At 40.5% G+C, this 21,683-nt stretch overlaps 1 long non-coding RNA gene across 1 annotated transcript in view; it reads right to left on the reverse strand.

Annotated features, from left to right (window-relative positions):
- Positions 1-289: 289 nt before the first annotated feature.
- Positions 290-21,683, reverse strand: part of Gm42291 — a 48,645-nt gene continuing 27,251 nt past the window's right edge. Inside the window, exon 3 of the long non-coding RNA XR_881295.1 lies at positions 290-446. This is a non-coding gene — a long non-coding RNA (predicted gene, 42291). The remainder of the gene's footprint in view (positions 447-21,683) is intronic.

Consider the following 21,683-nt stretch of genomic DNA (forward strand, 5'->3'; position numbering starts at 1 on the left):
TGAGCATGTAATTCTGACATGATCCAGACATAATGCCAAACTCTGAAAGATGAGATGATTCCCAAGGACCTGTTTCTTCTGCTCACCTCAGGAATCCTTATTCACTGTTTCAGTCCCAAAGGCTCAGCTTTCTCATTTCCATAAGAAAAGGTGATGGGGAGGGGAATTATCAAGAGTGTAGTATTCCCCCGTTTCTCTTTTCAAGAGGCCTTCAGCTCCCTGAAGATGAGCATCTTGTATGTGCATCTTGCATGTACATCTTAAATTCACAGGCAGGTATCTCACCAAGACCATAACTGTGGCTCAGGCTTGCTGGGAACAACAGTTGTAGTTCCAGTCACAGGTTGCAGCGGATTTCCATGGGGACATAGCAAGGCTACCTTTCACCTTCAATAATGGAGTCAAATGGTGTAGCATGGATCAGTTAGTGCATAGGAGAGGCAAATCTGGAAAGAGGGAGGAAGGAAGGCGAGAAGGAGAGATGCCACAGCTTCAGCAGCTGAAAACACTTTTAACCCAGACCTCTTCCCGTTTCTACTACATTGCCATTAGTCATTACAATAATTTTTTGATATCTTTTTCTTCCTGTCGTTTTAAGTCACTAAGAAGGGCAAAAGGGAACAGATAAGAGCTAAAAGTAGCTGAGATGAAAATGGTGTTCAATACTTGGATATGCAGTAATAAACCAGTATAATTCTAAACTAGAGGAGAGTACAACTTCCAAAGAGCAGCAACAAAGGCAAGGTCAAATGAGCTTACAGAGAGAAAGCTCACAGTGTTCATATAAAAGTTCAAGAATTGTATTAGCATCAAAGTCATAAACAGAAATTTTGGAACCAAAAGAAAATTGAGTAATGCCTTTAAAATTCTGGGGGAAAATAAAAGGAATGAACAATTTAGTTATCAATCAAATGTAATAGCAAATAAAGCCATTTTTTTGGACACAAGATCTAAACAGACAAAATGCAACATACATTCCCTTGGAAAAGTACTAGAGGATGCGCACCAGTGGACCAGGAGTGACCAAAGAGAAGACATGGTCCAGAAACTGTCACAACCAACACATGACAAGCATCGCTCCCATAGTCTGGGGCATTTGGTACTGTTCTGAAAGGCTTAGGAGGACCAGCCTTGGTGGATAAACTGTGTCACTGTTGGTGGGGTTTGAGAGTTTCACATGTGCTGTTTTGAATTCCCTCTCTCTTGGTTTTGCTTTCAACTCAAGGCATAAGCCCTCCTCCGTTTCTGCTTAAGTCATCATCATGTCCGCTGCTTGCTGTCATGCTCCCCTACTATGATGAGCTCTTATCCTTCTGAAACTAAGTACACCCTTCTTTACATAAGTTGCCTTGTATTTTCTCACAGCAACAGAAAAGTAACTAAGACAAGCTCCTCACGCAGATAGGCATATATTGCACGATTCCATTTAGATGAGGTATCTGAAATAGTCCAAGTCTCAGAAGCAGGGAGTTAATGATGTCTTCCTTTTCCACTTTAGAGATGAATTGCATGCTCTTCCCTCCTCTACTCCCAGTTCCACCATCACACCTCTCCCCCTCCCCTTGCCCCCTGCCCCCCCCATTCCCCCATCCCTATTTGCTCAGAGAAGGGAAGGACCTCCATGGGTACAAAACTACCCTGGTATATCATCAAGTCATAGCAGGACTAAGTGCATCCTCTTCCACTGACTCCAGACAAAGCAGCCCAGCACATCTGCTACATCTCTATAGGGGCCTAGGTGCAGCCCAAGCATGCTCTTTGGCTGGTGGTTCAGTCTCTATCCTATCTCCCTACCCACATATATCTGTTATCTCTCTTTCTCAACAACAACAACAAACCACATAAAACAAAACAAAAATAAATAAAATGAAAACAGACAAATTTAAAATAGAAAAGAAAAAATAAATAAATCAGTAAGACGAGAGAGAGAGAGAGAGAGAGAGAGAGAGAGAGAGAGAGAGAGAGAGAACATAGAAATATAGAATCTGTTTTGTATTGGCCAACTGTTGTTGAACATTTGGCCTGCCCTAGAGTATGGTTAATATACTCAGTGACACTTCATTAGAGAAAACTAATTTTCTCTTTCCAAATAAGTATTAATTGCAAGTAGTTTCTTATTAGAGGTGGGTTTTATTTTATGAATATGAGTGTATATCTACATGCCTATTTGTATACCGTATGTGAACAGGAACCTGCAGAGGCCTGAGGGAACCTGAGTTACATTTGTGAGGCACCTAATGTATTCTCTAGGAACTTCATATGCTCTGTACTCCTGAGCATCTTCCAAACCCCCAATACAATTAATTCTAAGACCAACGTGATATCACATAAAGAAACTAATGGTACAATAGCAGATGCCTGGGTATGAAACATCTTGCTGTGGCTCTGTGAGTTTGTGGGAAGAGTGAGATGAGAAGTGTAGAAAGAAGGAAAGATGCCCTGAAGCAGTAGGAGATCACTAAGATTATTTCAGTGGACCACAGAGCTGCTAAACCAGAAGACTGATTGCCTAGCATGCATGAGTTCTGGATTCTGCCCCACAAGAACTTCATAACCTGGTGTAGAAACAGAAGAATCAGAAGTTTAATGTGATTGTTGGTGAAATAGTGAGGTTGAGGCCAGAGAAGTGATGTATCCTATCTAAAATTATACAGCAAGTAATTATCTGAGATTGAAGATGTGAACTCAGGTCTAATATGCTGCCTTTTTTTCGCTACACAGTGCCATTTCCAGGATCCAGATGTGTTCTCTATATCCAGAAGCACTAGACACAGTAGCCAAAAGCTGGGCTTTACCACTAGCCCAGTGCTTTCGTTAAACAGAGGGGAGGATTGTGGTAGGAAAGCAATTCCTTCTTTAGTGTGTTGTGAAGAGGGCTAAAGAAATATTTGCATCTGTGGGGCACTTATGAACTTTCATATAACTGAGAGTTTTACTCAGTCATTGAGGATATTTGAGAGGGGAAATGACAATAACTGCCTCTGAGGTAATGATGGAAAACGACTGCAGTATCAAGGAATTGCAAGTTAGCAGGGGAACATGAATGACACTTCAGTCACTGTCTGTGAAAGGAAAAAATGTTTCGAGAAACTTGTTTCTCCAGTGAATTCCCGTGAAATGTTGAGATTAATGTCAAATGGCATATTAAAAGAAGACACAGAACAGATGTTAGAGTAATCAAACCAAATGAGGTCAGTTAAGGGGAAGAGTCACATGACCCTTGTTTTCACTTTCTAGAACAAAGAATCACAATTTTCTTTTTGTCAAGGCAGCACTGCTTGTGTTATTATGATCAAATCCCAGACTGAACAAGTGTGTAAATGCGTGTGTAGTTGTGTGTGTGTCTGTGTGAGTGTGTGTGTGTAGCTGTTTACATTAGCCTATGTTTGTGCACACATGTGTGTGAGCAGGCATGTAGAGGTCAGAGGTTAACCTTGAATTATTTCAAAAAAGGTGTATCAAAAAGATACACCATCTATCTTCTTGTTGGTGTTATTTTAGACAGGGTCTCTCCCCCACTCCATTGTTCCCTTCTTCATCTCATTTGTCCTTTATTTCTTATCTTTGTCTCTTCTTCCCAGTCCGTAAAGGTAAACCCTCTGGAAAAAAAACTCTCCTTTGTGCTGATAACTTTGTCTTGGGGGCCTTGAGCCAATACCAGACCTTATAGTCACATCCTTGGCTTTCTTGTGAAAGAGGATGATATATGTCTGGAACCACGGTCTATAGTATCTCTTCTCCAATCTCAGTGAAATACTGGAAGAACTTGGATGAAACTACCACACTGCAACATCCCCCTTCAGGCAAACATCCAAATCTGGAGCCTTCAAGTCCGACAGGTCATCCCTCCCTAACTCTGTCCATACCCCAGGAGCTGTTCTCCAGATGATAGAGCACTCAGGGACCTTACTGGGCTGGAGTCAACGTCACACTATGCTTCTCTCAAGACTTTCCTCTGTAGATCAAAATCCCATTTTGAATGTGAATCCCAGAGGAAAGACTCTTAACAAAGATAAAGAACAAAGTTGAGGATTGCTCTCCCAAAGTGTCTTCACCTCACTCAGTGGCTGTCAGTTCCCCAGTGACTTTGAGCAACTTGATCATAGACATCCACACATCATGCCTGCACCTCAGTTTCCATCGACACTCAACACACCCCAAAAAGCACAACCCTGGAGACTTCTCCATAAACTGATGCACATGTGAGTTGTGACCATGTCTGATTATCAGATAGGAAACAGAGTTGGCTGTAATCAATGTTATTCTCAGTAACTTCCAACAGTGCGGGGCTTCACAAAGAAAAAACAGTATTCTACTTCCAACTGGAATGGCAGGGTATTTCATGTAAACTGTTGAATTGGGCAGATTTATGATGGTCTGCAGAAGTGAAAGTTTACAAGGTGTTTTAAAGAAACTGATATCACAGGCTATATAATTTCCACAAGCATTAAATGTAAGACTGTGTCCCTCCTCCACATCTGATGGTGAGGTAAGTGCAGGCGTTGAACACTCCGCCCTCCACCCCTAGTCAAATGGGATGATGAGTGATATAAAGTCAAGGAAAAACCAGCATCAGCATTGGAAACTAGGAAGCATGCCATACAGATGCCAATATGGAAGGGAGTGTATACTGTATATGGGCTGGAGGCAATGAACAGAAGGTACCATTTAGACTGCTCACAACTCTCCTCATGACAGGAAAAGTCAAACGGAAGTGGACACGTTTAAGGGTGACTAACTTGGAGGGACAAAGTCCTTGGTATAGGAAACCTCAACAATCCAAATTTTGCTGTTAGCTCTCCTTAGCAATCTAATTCTCCTGTTAGTCTTTCTCTGTGAGCTGGGAGGCTCCTCAGGAGGAGGCTTGTGTCTGCAGCAGATGCTGGAGGCCATCACGAACAAGACTACCTTGGAGGTCCTAGGCTGTGTAAAGATGTTATAGATCCAAACAAGAGCACTTGGAAGACGTGGCAGTGGAAAGGGGCATTACCTTCCTCGGCCATCACAAAATACCATATCTGACAAATCTTATGGAAAATGACAGGTTAGCAAGAAACGATCAGAGCACATGGATTTCATCAGAGCTTTACAGGGCACCGAGGAACCATAAGCCCAGGGGAAACGATTTTTATGCTTCGGTCCAAGGAAGCACATAGAAACTTGAGAGAAGCGAAGGGTAAACAAATGCTGATGAGCTGATCTAGGAAAAAAAGGAAGACCCATCTTTTTACATTTCTTTTGGCTTCTATTCCTCTTTCCATAGGGTGTGAGGCAGCTGTCCTGAAAGACAGGTCGCCAAGGAAACAAAGAGCAACCTCTGTAGGATCACCGGCTTTAAAGAACATATACTCTAGTTTCCATTGTATGCCTTGAAGAAGAGTGCTGGCCTTGAAAACTTCTATGAGACGAGAAAAGGACAGAAGGTGCACACCAGATGGTAGAAGGAGAAAAACTGCTTCTGAGACCATTCAGTCTCCATTATGTCAAAGAACTTGCCATGCCTTCATGCCATATGCTAAGGTGTTCTGTTCTGAGATCCACAAATTATTTACTCCTAGAAACGTCAAGATGTGTATGTTAATTTGCATCTCAAAATGATTCTAGAACCAGCATGTCTTAACAGGATCAGCAGTCTAGGTAGAAAACATAGGTGTACTAAGCCTAGGTTCCACCTGCCCATTCCATTCCTACCAGAGTGCAACCACATAGACAGTTCCTGCCACTGGAATATAAACAGAACTGAAACATCCTCCCTGGGCTAGGGCTTAAAGACACAAGTGCAAGGCCTGCTGCTCTACAAATCCTTCTGATTTGGCCAGCTGAAGAGAGAAGACTCAACCCTTTGGAGCTGGTGAAATGGCTCAGGAGGTGAAGGTACCAGTTTGCTGAGCCTCACAACCTGAGTTGCATCCACATGACCCTCATGGTGAAAGAAAGGTCACACCAAAGTTGTTCCCTAATCTCCACACAGGTTTGTATACACACACACACACACACACACACACACACACACAATATGTAATCATCAGGGGTAGAAAAACACCTAGAACCCTGAACTGTCGAATAGAAAGAAAATATTAACTTCTAATTGCTATGTTGACTGCTGGGGTTTGTAAGCCTACTGGGCTGTGTAATGGCTGAAGCTTCTCCCCCTCCCAATTTGTTTCCCTCTTTTGCAAAATAACTTTGTTCTATCTTTTGGCCAGGGGAAGGCTGACTCTGCTGAGCCTTGGCAGCTATTTGGACCAGTGGAATGGAGCACAAGGAAGAGGTAACAGTATCTGGGGCTTGGGTCCTGGGTATTCTTCAAATCGCTTGCTAAGCAAGGAGCTTGTTGGATCCTCTGAGACCCTCTGAAGAAAGCACCTGTGACAGTCAGTCCAAGGACTGTGCTGGAAGCCACCTCTCACCTTTCTAGGCCTGTGTGAGTGGCTGGTTGACATCACCTACTGGAGTGGGCATCTGGAAACTGGGAGAAAAACAACACAAAGCTTGGGGTGAAACTGTAGGCGGACCACAGATGTCCCTACATTAAAAACTTCTAGGAAACTGTGAAGTGACATCTGGTCTAATGGATCTTAATCATTAGAAGATTATATAGGGAATAAACCTTAATATAGTTTATATGAGCACCATTGTATGTATGAACATGTCCTCTTTACAACATGACACTAGAACCATTAAATGGGTAAACTAAAAATTAATGTCAACTTAAAATAAAATCGATTTCATTTATCAGTGAGGCAAATGTCATTCTTCCTCACTGAAACAGCTCCTGGCTTAAGGAGGATGCTTGTGTTTACTGTTTGTGAGATCCCAGCATCTCCACCTGGCCAGCCATAGTTGTGATCTTTGGCTTTTATGGCTATAGTTGCTGAATCTTCTCCCCCCCTCACCCTCCCCAGAGTCATCCAGATAGATAAACCAAGGGGAAAGGTGTACCATAGGCTGCACTTCACAATGGGAACACAAATGTCCTACTTCATCTTCTGATTCTGTAACTGGTCTGTTGAAATGTGGTGGTGAATTCCCACCTTCTGTGATATCCATCAATTGTGCTTGAGAAGGCATGAGCGTGTGCAGATATTTGCTTCAACAAATGGGTTTCAAATCTGCTAAAGCTTTTCAAGGGTTTAAAATTTCTCTATCAGTGTTTTTAAGTATGTTGATATGAGAGATTATTTTTATAGGTGTAACATTTATATCACTTTCAGCAACGTATCACATAGCAATGGAGACACCGGGTAACATTTCCAAACATCCGTTTTGAAATGCTCTGTTACCTCATAACGTGGCTGATGGGACATTCCTGCCAGGAAAGAGGAACGCATTAGCTGGGTTGTTTTCAGAAGTGTGCAGAGGAGGGTAGCGGAGTTACTGCTGCCCTCCCTTCCCTCTCGTATGGTTGTCTCATAAGCTTTACTCTCAGTGTGAGACTTTTATTTTGGAATTCTAGAGATACTTGTCAGGGCTGTGAATTAGTTTGGGAAACAGTGATTTAAGCAACCCTGTGCTAAGACTCACTGAACATACAAACACTCTGCTGAGCATTTGGAAGTGAACAAAACAGGTGTCACTGCTGTCACCTACCTTCTTCCTCTGAGTCACATGACAGTATCTGTCTTCTATTAGTGCCTGACTACAGAACCAGCATCAATTCATATCAAAGGTCAGCAAAGTTTAACATCTTTCTTAATTTAAGTATATTTATTTACTATCTTAGTGTATGTATATAACACATGTGTTCACATGCCTGACCCCTCAGTGTGTGTTGGTCTGCCTGATTGATTGCCTGTATGTATGTTTGTCTGTGTATGCTGTGTGTGTCTGTGTGTCTTTTTGTGTGTCTGTGTGTATATGCTATGTGTACACGTGTGTATCTATGTGTATAAGTATGTGTATGCTGTGTGTGGTGCAGTGTGTGTGTGTGCTGTGTGTGTATGTATGCATACTGTGTGTATGTATGTGTGTGTGTGTACTGTGTGTGTATGCTGTGTATGTGTGTGTGTGACATGTGTGTATGCTGTGTGTATGTGTGTGTGTTTGTATATGCTGGGTGTATGTGTATGTGTGTGTGCTGTGTCTGTATTGCTGTGTGTGTAGGTATGCTGTGTATGTGTGCAGTTTGTGTGTTGTGTGTATGTATATATGCTGTATATGTGTACAGTGTGGCTGGGTGAATGTTTATGTGTGTGTGTGCTGTGTGTGTGTTGTGTGTGTATATGTATGACATGTTTGTATGTATGCTGTGTGTGTAGGCTGTGTATATGTGCTGTATGTGTGAGTATGTGTGTATGTGCTGTGTGGTTTTAGGTATTTGTCTGAAGAAAAAAAGATAGAAAAAGAACATGAAATTGGTAGGTCCTAGAGATCTGTGAGGAGTTGGGAGAGAGATCAGAATATGATCAAACATATATTGCATGGAATTCTCAAAATAAATAAAATATAAAAACTAATGTTTTAAAAGTGTTTTCCTCCGGGACTCTCAGGAATGTGGACTTGTGTTTCGGCAAGAGTGTTTACATCTGGTGTTAGAACCAAGTTTTAGGAAAGTAAATCAGCATTATAGAAAGCTTATAGAAATAAGACCCAAGCATACCTAGGGCAACAATGTATGTAACTGGGAGAAACATGAACTTTACTGTGAAAAACAAAGACTCCAAAGCCAAAGTATTGTATTGTTTTAGAGAATTAAAGCAGCAAATGTAGGAAAGACACACTTTTGCTTTTAAGCATCCCTCCACAAATGAGTTACATGTTGCACATTTCTATCTGATAAGAGAGTATATGCTCTGAGTTATATGAATGAGACTCTAGACAACCTGAAATCAATGCATTTTTAGAAGTGACTAGATGTACCATCTTGAGCAAATGGCTTAGCCTGTGTCTCCATTCCTTCATCCATACTATGCTGACAACACATGTGTCTATTTGCAGAATTCCTATGATAATCAAAATGTTCGTTGATATAAAACACATAGAACCCAGCCAGACACATGGTGCTAGCTACCATCTGCATTAGCAATGCCTACCCACTCACAGACTATCCCAGATCCTCATCACTGGTTTGAAAATCAATTCTTGCCATATGCTAAGAGCTAGTGTTCTATTTGTCTGCCTCCTCTTATCCCTCTGTACGATGTGCTTCATTGCTCTTGGTACAGGTATAATTGCCTTGTTCTTCCTCTCCAAATACACCGTGTTTCCAGATGAGCATGAATGCATCTCATCACATTTCAAAAATAATTCAACTGGTAATTTAATTTCAATTAGGTTGAATTCTCCCATTGACTTGGAGGTAATTAGTATCTTTACAAGTCACTTGAATGCTAAGCAGTTTACTACCTCTGGAGCTTTGTCTGGTGTGCAACTTAGGAACCATTTTCTAACTGGTAAGTCTGTAGTGTCTCCATTTAACCAGATAAGCAAGGTTCAGGAACACTCACTGGTTCCCGGACCTAAGTGTGACAGAGCCAAGTCTTAGGTCGGACTCTGGTATGTGGCAAAATTCAAGACATTTTCATAATTTCATGGTGACCTAGTATTTTTTTTTAAGGCACAAACTAGAAGTGCTGGAGAGATGTCTCAGCCCCTATAGGCACACACACTGCTCTTGTAAAGGACCCAAGTTCAGGTTCTGGTACCCATGTCATTAAGTGAATATTAAGTGAACTAATGAGATGATTATACAAAGCTTTATTTATTCTTTTATCCTCATGCTTTACTGCAAATAATTGGAAAATAGTAAAGAAGCCTCCAAAGTGGTTTAAAATACTGTTTTCATAAAACTCTGAAATCCCTTGTCAACATTAAACCTTAAAATTGTGAATTTTTTCCTATAGGGGTCTAAGCCAGATGGGGTCCCAAGGCTAGGAGTGAGCACAAACCCCATCCCTGACGTAGAAGCTCTCTCCAGTTGATAACCACTCAAGGAAAAATTCGTTTTCTTCAGTGGAGTCCCACCAGGCATACAAACCATCCTTAAGGTTAGAGCCGGCACCCATCCGTGGCCGGCCACCACAGAGTGAACTCAATGCTAGCTTTGTAGGTTTCATTCCTGAGTTCTCTATTGTGTTCCATTAGACAATGCAGCTGTGCTAACATCAGCATCATACTGTTTCCACTGCAAACGTTTCTCACATAGTTTTTGTAATAGGATAAATAAATGAAAAGCAAAAGAAAAGGTGAGATTTCTACATTCATCTTACTGACTGACGGCATGCTTCTATTCCCCTTGAAGAAATAGAAGTTGAGGCCACTAGTAAGCTCATACCCCAAACCACTTCCAACACATCATTATAGATATTATGGTGATTTTGACCAGCATAGCCTGATAGTTTGGGGAGCCAAACATTTCCAGACATCAGAGCTGTAGTTTTTGTCCCATTACATGTACCCAGGCTTCAGTAACATTATAGTCTTTTTATCAGACTTTCAAATCCATGCATGCATACATACGTTATTCCACTCATGGTAAAGCAGGGCATGGGAGCACTTCCAGATGAAAGAAAAGGATCAGGGTAAAGTGTCACGTGTTAGGATCTAGACTGAAAATATGGATGCAGATATGCCAAGATAATGGTCTACGGAGAATATAAATCAAGACAGAAAATAGAATCTCCCTCCTGTGCCCACAAGATACCATGTGGTGAACAGCTGGGCATTTTATTGGTGCTGTTGGGACCCCGAGCATCCTTCCTGCCAAAAGGAGAGCACAAATTCTTTTTCTTTAGACATCATATGAAACTATTTTAGGAGAATTGGGTTTGACTGGAATTCTGAGTTAAACATCTGACTAATCTTCTAAAATGTATCAAAGGCACGATATCTGAAACTTCCCACCAGAAACTGAGGCAAGGACAGAGGCCTTCTACTCCAGAAGTGTGTGTCATTGATTTCTCTTCAGGTATGGCTCAGAGACTGAAAGATGAGAGCTGGGCTCAGTGTTAAGTGTCTGCATGACCTTAAAACTAGCTCCAGGAAAAAAAATGTCTATGTGTCAGTCCTCAAGTCTGACATCTCGACCTGTACCACAGAGTTTAAGGAATAGCTAACACAATGAGAAAGTACTTGATGCGATGTCTTGTGTCTCCCAGGGGCAATGAGTAGAATATGGAACCAGGCTAGCTAAATAGAACCTCCACCAGTAAAGGAAGTACTGCATCCATTACTGTCCAGTATGGTAGTCCCTGGCCGTTAAACAGATCAAATGACTCAAATCTTTCCAGGATATTAGGGCAGAGGTTAAGCACCATAAAATACTATGGAAATTGTAATGGTGTTGTAAATGACAGTTTCAATAGACAGCCTTTATTACGTTATAAGAGTTTAGGGTTTTGGTTGCTCGTTTACTTTGAAAGCTTTCTGCAAGCACACTTTGGTGGTGTTTTGTGAGTAAAGGAAACTAATAGGAGCATTCAACAGACCATTTGCTTATGCCCAACAGCCTTTAGCAAGGAACTGCCCCCTAGAGAGCCATGCTCTATCTCCAAGGAACATCAAAAAGACAGCTGCTGAACTCCTGATGTCTGCTTCAGGTTGTCTTGTCTCAGTCTCTTCAGGCTGTCTTGGTTGCAATCCAGACAACACAGTGGCCTTCAGAATGATCTGCTGTGCCTACCTCTACTCAAGCATGCCCACCTTCCTTATTGGCTCAGGACTTTGCAAAAACTGCCTTCAGTCCTTCAGTCGGTTTGAAGGAAGAGGAACATTCCCCCAGAGCTGTGGTTTTCGACCTGTGTGTCACGACCCCCACAAGGGTGACATGTCAGATCTTCTGCATATCAATAGTTATAGTACTATTCATAACGGCAGCAAAATTACAGTTATGAAGTAGCAATGAAATAATTTTATAGTTGGGGGTCACCACAACATGAGACACTATACTAAAGTGCCACAGCATTAGGCAAGTTGAGAACCACTGCTCAAAAGACTTGGTGAAAAGCTTGTGCTTTGTAGATGCAACTGGTATTGAGAAAATAAAAAGTTGTGCTGTGATGGGTGCAAGTTAGACTTATTACTTCTCTCTGTCTCTCTCTCTGTCTCTCTCTCTGTCTCTCTCTATGTGTCTCTCTGTCTCTCTCTGTCTCTGTCTCTCTGCCTCTCTTTATGTATCTCTCTGTCTCTGTCTGTCTCTCTGTCTGTCTCTATGTATCTCTCTGTCTCTCTCTGTCTCTCTTTGTCTTTCTCTGTCTCTCTGTCTCTCTCTGTCTCTCCTTGTCTCTCTGTCTCTCTGTCTCTGTCTCTCTGTCTCTGTCTCTCTGTCTCTCTGTCTCTCTCTCTCTCTCTCTTTCACACACACACACACACACACACACACACACCTCACTGGCTACATATCCAGGCTAACCTGGATGTTTGCATCACTTTGTAGGCTACCTAGGAAATCATCCATATGGCCTTGCTGGCATTGTAACATCAGGTCCCAATAAAAAGTCTTTCTCCAAAACGTTCTTTTGTCTACTTGGGATAGTCATCATGAGTAGAACAGCCTGAACTCATAGCACCAAGGGGCAGCAGAAGCATGTGCATGGGAAGCAGCCCTGGCCCTGTGGAAACGAAATCGCCCACAGCATCAGTACTAACAGTCTCTATAGTGGCCAAAGGATAGCTGATGAATGAATGAGTCACCATGGGCAGAGGCAGCAGGAAGAAGAGGCAGCTGAGACCATGAAGGATAGAGGAGATGAGGATCAGAGGGTGGAGGGCACAGGCTCTAAAGAGCTAAAGATGAGAGACTGTAGGCCTTGCATGCTAGAAGAGCTCCAGGAACCTGAAGGCAGAGAGTCTGAACCTCAAGTCCTGGTGGCTGTTACTCTAGGTCTTGTTGAGGGTTGAAGGTCTCAACCCTCAGGGCATGAGAGTCATAATGCTGATCATTGCCTCCTACTTCTGTTACTATCTGCTGCAACAGCCGGGGATCACTGGTCATTGAATGCAGGGCCACTGATTGTCAAGGCCCAGAGCAATGTCCCTCTGTTCTCAGAACCTTAAGCTATAGGTCTCCAACATATAGAACTCAGAGCATATGTCTCTAATTCCCTGGACCTAATACCATAAGCCTCTACATCAATTTTTCCACCCGACATGCCTTTGTCACTAAGGCTTTTAGTAAGCCAACAACATGGGAGTCATCGTTTGCTTATACATGATTTCCAACCACATAGTGAGAGAACTCAAATCTGCTGATTGGCCATGCATGATTATTAAGCACTAAAATAAGACACCTGCAACCAAAGAATACGTTTTCATTTAAATCTTATTTGTTTAAGTTAGACACATGTGGCTGTTGATCAGCAAATGCTTATACTTAAATATAGTATTATGGTAACTCAAGTATGGCCTAATGTCAGCAACTTGGGGTTACCTGAATGCTTGTTTTAGGTGTGTCATATCTAGATGAATGTATAGCTTAGTTGTCTTGTCTATGGTCATCAACTAAATAAAACAATCTAAATGAACTGTTAGAGGTTAAACACATTTATCAGCATACCCACATTTCTCTCTTTTTCTATTACATGGTGCGCATTCCAGAAGCAACAAGTAATCTTGGATATCAAAAAAAATGCTACAAGAATTGGCCATGCTCACTACAGCATAACTGTAAACAATGAAACCTCACTGAATGCCAACATTTCTACTCAGAACTTCATCCAGCCCAGAGACAATCTGCAAATGTGTAAATAATTATGAGTTTCTTTCTAAATGCAAGGTGCATTCGTTTATATGTTGGGGGATTGGATTATTATTTGTTTTTGTCATTGTTTATCTGTTTTCTGCAAAAGCTTTTCAGAGTCTATAGGAAACGAGTTTAGAAAATTAATAAGATACAATCTCCTTTTTAAAGAGCACTTTAGGGTTAGAGAGATAGCTCAGTGGGTGACGATGCATACTCGCCAAGCCTAATGGGCCAGAATTTGAGCCCTGAGACCCACATGGTAGAGGAAAAGGATATCTGAAGGTTGCCCTCTAACTTCCATAGTTGTTCTGTAGCATGTCCACACACATGTGAGCATACACTCAGATGGATAGATGATAGATAGATAGATAGATAGATAGATAGATAGATAGATAGATAGATAGATAGATAGATGATATAGATATAGATGGATGATATATTAAGTTTTAAACTTAAAAAACCTTTGAGTTAAATGGAACAGAAAAAGTTGAATTATATTTATAAACTACTATTAGATCTTACTCTCCCAAAAGTATACAAGATATAAAGAAGGTCAGTAGAGGAGAGAAGTAACCTATCTTATTAGGCCTCTCTGAGCAAAGTGATGCTTGCCTGAGACTTGATAAATTAGTAAGATGTCATGCCCTGACACATGAGGGGAGAAAAGAAAATCTAGAGAATGTGGAGAAGTCATGAGGAAGAACTGGGTGGTAAGAAAAGCATGCATTTGAGAAACTATGTGGAATCTCAAATACTGACCTTCCAATATAGCATTCATACCTAGAAAGTGGTCTTAGGACTTCAGCGTATACAACATTACTTAGACTATTCTCACTCAGGCAGTTATCTCTTTTACCAAAGACATATTCTTCCCATACCCTTAAAGTCTTAGCCATCTTCTAGCTTGGTACTTCCTTCATTTTCTTCTTTAATGAAAAATGTAGAAATATTCAAAGCTGAAAATACAATTGATACCTTCCAGTGTTTCCTCTGCTAAGGTGAAAATTTGACAGAATCTGCCTCATTGTGTTGTCAGAGAAGCTCCTAGCATGGTTTGTTTATGTTGTATGGTGCTTACTCTTCCTAATGGAGGATGGGGACTTGACAGCATCTCTCATAGGACATGGAGAGTTAACAACCAAGCGCTGGATAAGGAAAACTCAGACTCTTATCCCCGCTCTGCTCATTGTGTCTCTGTGTGCTCTTGGGCAAGTCACTTGTCTTCCTGAGCCCCAGTTTTCTCTGTGTCTCTGTGAGAGAAAAAGAGGAAATGATGCAAATAAAAGCTCTCAACTTTGGACAACAATACAAACCTGAGAAAATAAGTCCAGGATTGTTTACAAATGTGATTATCATTAAAAGCAACCAATTTGACTTGACTTGACTTAACAACACTGCTATGTTAGTTCACAAAACACATCTACAGTAATTCCACACAGCAATAATTACATTTGATAGGAGGCTAGAGTTTGTAAATCATAGCATTATGACTTTATATTTAGAAACAACATGTACAAGAAGCCTAACATTTGCTCAATAAAAACATGTTAGGTTATGTTGTGGTCTGAGATCTAAGGATGGGTATGTCAGGGTAAAGTCACTGCACATAGGAGTTGTCGTGGTACATTTTGAAATCTTTTAAATATCTCATTTCTGTCCCCTGACTGTTCCCCTTTGTCTCTCTCAACCCATTAGTATGGCCAGAGCTAGGGCTTCATTAATTGGCTCAATTTTTCAGGAAGTTCACACTGATACTTTTGATTAACATAGGTCTGATAATCTGAACCACAGCAACAAGAAAATAAAATTCTAAATTTAAAATTTAAAAATTCTAAAAATTCTAAAAATGGCAAGAACAATGAGTGAACCTACCATTTATTCCCAGAAGACGTACTTGATAACACAGACAGCACTAAAGACTCTGTCCTCTACCTCCTTGAATGAAGTACTAGCCTAAAGAAATGAATTTATAAAGGTCACTGGCTATAAGTTTGACACACAAGAAAATTAATGACATCCCTGAATGCGCCAATAAGCAGTTTGAAAACAAAACTTTAGTCGAATACCATTTTATAGAATTTCAGAAACATAAAACCTTTACCAATTAATTTTATTTTAAAAGAATGTTTTCTTAAGATATCGAAATGAATAGTCGTGATTGAGACATCAATGAAAATGTTTCAAGTTCTACATTTATCTTTAAAATTTGCATTTACTTGTATGCAAATTTTACATTATTAAACTAGATTTCTAGATTTCTTTTTTTTTTTAAAGGAAAGATGGTTACAAGATTGTGCACAGAGGGGAAGACATGAAAGTCTAGGCTATGCATGACTCTATTATAAGAGCTATCTAGAGTAAATAACACCATAGAGAAAAAATACAGACTGACAGTTGCCAAGTGCTTGAAGGAAGAGAATAGAGAGAGCGTGATTCTTAGATAAGTTTTACTTTAGAGTGATGTGGAAATAGTTTTACAGCCATTAGATATGGTAGATACACACGCTACAGATGCACCAAAGTGACTGACAATTCACTTTATGTATTCAAGGTTGTGTTGTATGAATTGCATCTCAACGATTTTTTGCCTTAGAAAATGTTCAGTTGAAAAAGAGAAAGTAAGGAGGAGGGTGACCCCATAGGAAGACCAGCAGTCCCAACTAACCTGGACCCCCAAGATCTCTCAGAACTGAGCCGCCAACCAGGCAGCATACACCAGCTGATATGAGGCTCCTGACACATATACAGCTGAAGACTGCCTTGTCTGGCCTCAGTGAGAGAAGATGTACCTAATCCTGGAGTGACTTAAGGCCCAAGGGAGTGGGGAGGTATAGTGGGGTGGGATGGGGACATCATTGGAGACAAGGGAGGAGGAATGAGATGAGGAACAGTCAGTTGGAGGGCAGGACAGAAGGGAGATAATAACTGGACTGTTAAAAAAAGATTAAAGAATAAAAAAGAAATGAGAGAGAGAGAAAGAGAGAGATGGAGAGGGAGCTGGAGAGAAAGGGGGAGAGGGAGGGGAGAGGAGAGGAGAGGAGAGGGGAGGGGAGGGGAGGGGAGGGGAGGGGAGGGGGAGGGGGAGGAGGAAGGGGAAAGGGAAAGGGAAAGGGAAAGGGAAAGGGAAAGGGAAAGGGGAAAGGGGGAAGGGGGAAGGGGAAGAAGGAAAAGGAAAGGAAAGGAAAGGAAAAGGAAAGGAAAAGGAAAAGGAAAAGGAAAAGGAAAAGGAAAAGGAAAAGGAAAAGGAAAAGGAAAAGGAAAAGGAAAAGGAAAAGGAAAAGGAAAGGAGACTTGAGTGTCCTTTGGAGTTGGACATTGTCTACCTGGAAGTCTCAGTTGTTTGAACTTCAGTTGGGTCTTTCACTGTGCATGTTGTTCTGCAGAAAATTCTTTAGATACTTTCTCTCATTCTCAACACTAGTTTAGTGATAAGGAAATGCCACAGAGAAGCTGAAGAACACTGCCTGACTAACAACAGAGCTGGGTTCTTTACCTCCCACCTTCTAAAGTACTTTCCAAGGGATCAGATCCACAGACACCTATTGCCTTCAGAGCTAGAATGAAAGATTTCTAATCCCTAACCAAGAATGTGAGATCAGAAATTATAAATCTTTCAAATTTCCACCCTGAGAGCATTCAGCCCAGTCATTGGCTATCGAGTATAAATTATGAAATCCCAATAACCTATTCTTCCTGGACTAGAGCAATGAAGGGACCTTCAAGTGGCTTTTTCAGTAATTAAGTGAGAGCCTTAATTACTGAAATTCGGGGGGCTCTACAATGAGTAACCAATATTACTGCTTTGAATCTTTTATTTTATTGTGAATGTCTTATATGTAAATGAAAGCCTGAGTTTTTCTTCCCAGCGATCTGGAGTTCTCTAGCATTCAGCCTGTAATCCCTTGCAATTCTGCAGTCACTGGCTGAATCTAAGCTCTTGAGTCGTTTGTGCCAAGAAGATTGTTTTTATTTTTTTACAAATCATATCTAAATTACTTCATAAAATAATGTGGCTATCTGCCTCCAAGCTGCTGTCAAGACTGGAGCCAAAATTTTGCTAGGAGAAACAGAACAGGCTGAGCCATGGACTCTTAAAGAAAGAATGGAGAAAAATGCATCCCCTGAGAGAGCCTGGGGTAGACACCCTATGTCATGTTTTCTTCTCAATGCTGTAGCAGTTACCCTTAAAACAATGTACATCCTAGATGAACTCTGATACTGCAGAGGATCAGAACTCCTGAAACTATATAACATCTGCTCATCTGAACAACTATTATGGTGCAAACAAAATGAGGGAGGCATCCCAGCATTCTTGAATGCCTCAACATGATCTTAATATAAAACTCTGTCATTCATTCATTTAGCAAATGTTCTCTTGACTGTTGAGTTATAGGCAACTATACTGAAGCATATGGATGACTCAGCCCCACCCTGCCCCTAAGATAATCACATCTTGACAGTAGTGATAACCAAAAAACAGATTGCCACTCCATAATGAGATAAGAAGTTCTGCCATTCAAGGGATATCAATTCTATTTGGGAAGGTCATTGGGGTAGGGGTGTTGTTATTTTGCATTCCTTCATTCTTTATTACTTAGAAAAAATGCTATTAACTATAATGTAAATCGGGTTTGCTATTCCTTGTTCTAGGTCCTCACGTTTGAATTAGATAAACTTGTATGTTTTGGGTACAGCTTGCTGACAATGCATGTTCTGGTGTCTTCTATTGACCCCAAGAGTATTATAAATCCTTTCCCAGAAAGGATGCTTTCAGTGAACTTGTGATTTGGTGAAATTTCATCCAAAATATCTTTTTCTCTTCACACAATATACCATTTAAATTCCTTGATCAATATTCTTTAGAGCACAGTAAAATTGAGTTTATTTCCTGTTTTAATATTTAATTCACTTAAATAATGACTGCAGGATCTTTTCTATCTGTTTCACATGAAAGGCATTTTTATTTATCATATTTATTTCCATGTGTAAAATTTTATAAAATTATAACATTAATAATTTTATAGATGTCAATGTTATGATTGTTGTTTATGAAGTTATTTCTACTAAGAATAATATACTTTTAAAGTCCCAGTAAAACTTTGGAAATATCAATCTCAATAGGGTAATTTGATCTGTCTGTTTTTAAGAAATAGAAATAATAATTTGCATATATTTTATACTGTCAATATTATGTTATATCAATTGTCTCCATGTACATAGTTGGTCATAATTCTATCAGCTGAAACAGAAATGCTAAAAAAGAGTGATTGTTCAATTTCAGAGCCTTTAACTTTACTTCAGAAGAAATAAAATGGTAACCCAGAAATGATGAATTCGAAAGTAACTCATTTTGTGTAGCTTCCAGTATTTATATTCATAGAGATACTTAGTACAGTACAGAAAATTGAGATTAATATCTGGCTCACTCAGTGAAATCTTCAATTCTTGGGAATAAAAAAAATGTATTATGTGCCTCTGGGAAGGGAACACATTACTCAGTCTGTCGCAGTTGACATTAAGTAACTGTAGATTGAATATAATAGCATAAGTATCTTCATTGTGTTTATGAAATTGCTGATGTATTTCAAGTATTTTATTTAAGGAACTGACCAGTGTAGTCTTATTAACATTCCTTAGTGCCCAGCAACCTGAAGTATAGTCCTCACATCTACTAACTCTGTTGAGCCCCATTCTTTCTCCTCTCCAAGTCTGTGATCTGTGTCTATCTGCTTGCAGACCATCTAGTGAGGACAGGTCCAGGGGTGGGTACTGAGTGTTAGTTAATAGCATCTCTGACACCAGAGCTTCACCATCTATCTGCCCCTCTGGATCAGGAGCTATATCTATCACCAAGAGCAAAGACGGGGAGGAAGAATGGAGAGGTAATACTCTGTCCATTTGTATTCATTATTCAAATTTCATCAAGGCAGCTAATGTTTCTATTTCAGTCACCACTATATATCTATACCCCCACCCGGAGAAGACTACCTAGGTCATAGTAGGTAGTCAGTCAACATTTTTAATGAGTAGATACCTGGTAAAGAAAATTTGTGTTTATTGAGAATATATCATTTGAGAGGTCCTATGTTAACTTCTTTGATTAGTATTCCCATTTTCAGGATAGCATTTGAAATGTAAATAAAGAAAATAGCTAATAAAAAAAGAGTAATCCTCAAGCCATCCTTCTGACAGAGAGCATATTACATGTCTAATAAAGTGGGAAACCAAGCCCCACCACTGCATAAAGGATAGTAGGAATTCTTCCCAGATCAGACACTGGGGAGTAAAATAAAAGTTGTCAGAATGGATAGATATTTAAAGGAGATATAACTCAGTGCCCATTTTATTGATAGAGAACCCTCTATCTGCAGAATTCAGTCTCCAAAGTCTCACGGTAGTTAAGAGTTCAAAGTTGGATGTAAATTTCACTTTCTATCCTCACTGGAAGTTCTGAAACTCTGTTTTGATGTCTCTTGCCATTGCCCTGTTTGCAACAAGAAGAAAGAATTAGAAGTAACCTGCCACACAGTTGTCTATCCCCAAATATGAATTGTGTTTTTCAAGTCAAATGTTATAGACCATCTGCACTGTACCTCCTGAAACACACTAACCCTGGAAATTTTGTCTACTTTCAATGACCCTACATGAAGCACTTGCCTTTTAAGATACTAGCCTTGGATATGGCCTTGAACACTGGAATTTCTGCACTTGGCAGGGAAACATTTAGCAAAGAACAGAACATACTTTTTTTTTCTTGTTTTAACTTGACTTCATTGTTCACCAAACACAGTTTTCTTTCTCTGAAGTATAACTGAGCACTTTATGACAGGGTTTAGCATTAAAATCTGTACTATAATGATCTCCCTTTGTCCCTGTACCCTGACGGTCTGTCAAATAAAGCTAATGTGGATTGTTAAAAGCATGACTGGGTTATTAGGTAATTCCTCAGGTTGTCTCTTGGCATCCATGCATATTGCAGAGGGCAAAATCAACAAGAAATGGGATCAGGGAGCTAAGAACAGGACATGCAAACATGCTCTTGTCTTTCTGGTCTTGTTGCTGATGATGTCTAGATTCCTGTGTCAGGCACCGTGCAGGCTCCCTCTTTTCCCAGGAACACCCCTGTTTTGTATCTCAGTAATTCCTGATTACTTTACTTACCTCCTTCAGAACTTATCTTAAAGGGTGAGAATATTTATCAACCAGAACTAGACTGCGTTTGTAAGGTATTGGCTTGGTGTGTTACTATGAAAGTGAAGCAGACATTGATGTAGCACTTCAGTTTGCTGTGAATTCACTCCTACCTTTCTTGGTAGAATGGTTAAATACATTTCATGACACACTTCTCTGTTTGCCTCCCAGCTCCAAAGTTTTATCTCAGGGTGACCTTTCTGGAGTCTAAATATCATGCTGTCACCCTCCCTGCTAAATCCCTTCCACACTGCTTGGCATGTACAGAATGAAGTGTCAACACATCCACATGTCAGGTTGACAAGATCTTGAATACTGGCTCCAACCTGAAGTGGTAAATTGTTAATCTGCTCTAAACTCCCCACTGGTGGTGTGCTTCTCGCTATTGCCTGCCAAAATGCTCTGGATTCGTGAATGGAACACACAAACACATCTAGCCTTATGTTCAATATGCCCTAAGAAACTCAAAGGCTGGACCACTCTTGCTACCCAAGACCCAATCAAGGAAGCGGCCATTAGGACCATTTCCCTGATTTTTACATGGCCGGATGCTCTCTCCCTTGCTCCCTCAAGTCCAATCTCTCCACTTCCCTGTTATGGCAATTTCTAGATTCTAAAGACTCCTTCTGTCTCCTGCTTCCTTGCCCCAGAAATCTAAAGTCCTGCCTTTGTCTCCCTGCCCAGCCATTGGCCACAGGCCAGTTTATTTCACCAATCAAAGACAACTGGGGGCAGGGACTCTCAGCATCTTACAGGCAGACATGCCAGTTCACGTATAATTTTGGGAGCCGAATTAATACAGCCTATCTGCAAC

This window comes from Mus musculus, chromosome 4 (assembly GCF_000001635.26).
Source record: "Mus musculus strain C57BL/6J chromosome 4, GRCm38.p6 C57BL/6J".
Taxonomy (NCBI): Eukaryota; Metazoa; Chordata; class Mammalia; order Rodentia; family Muridae; genus Mus; species Mus musculus.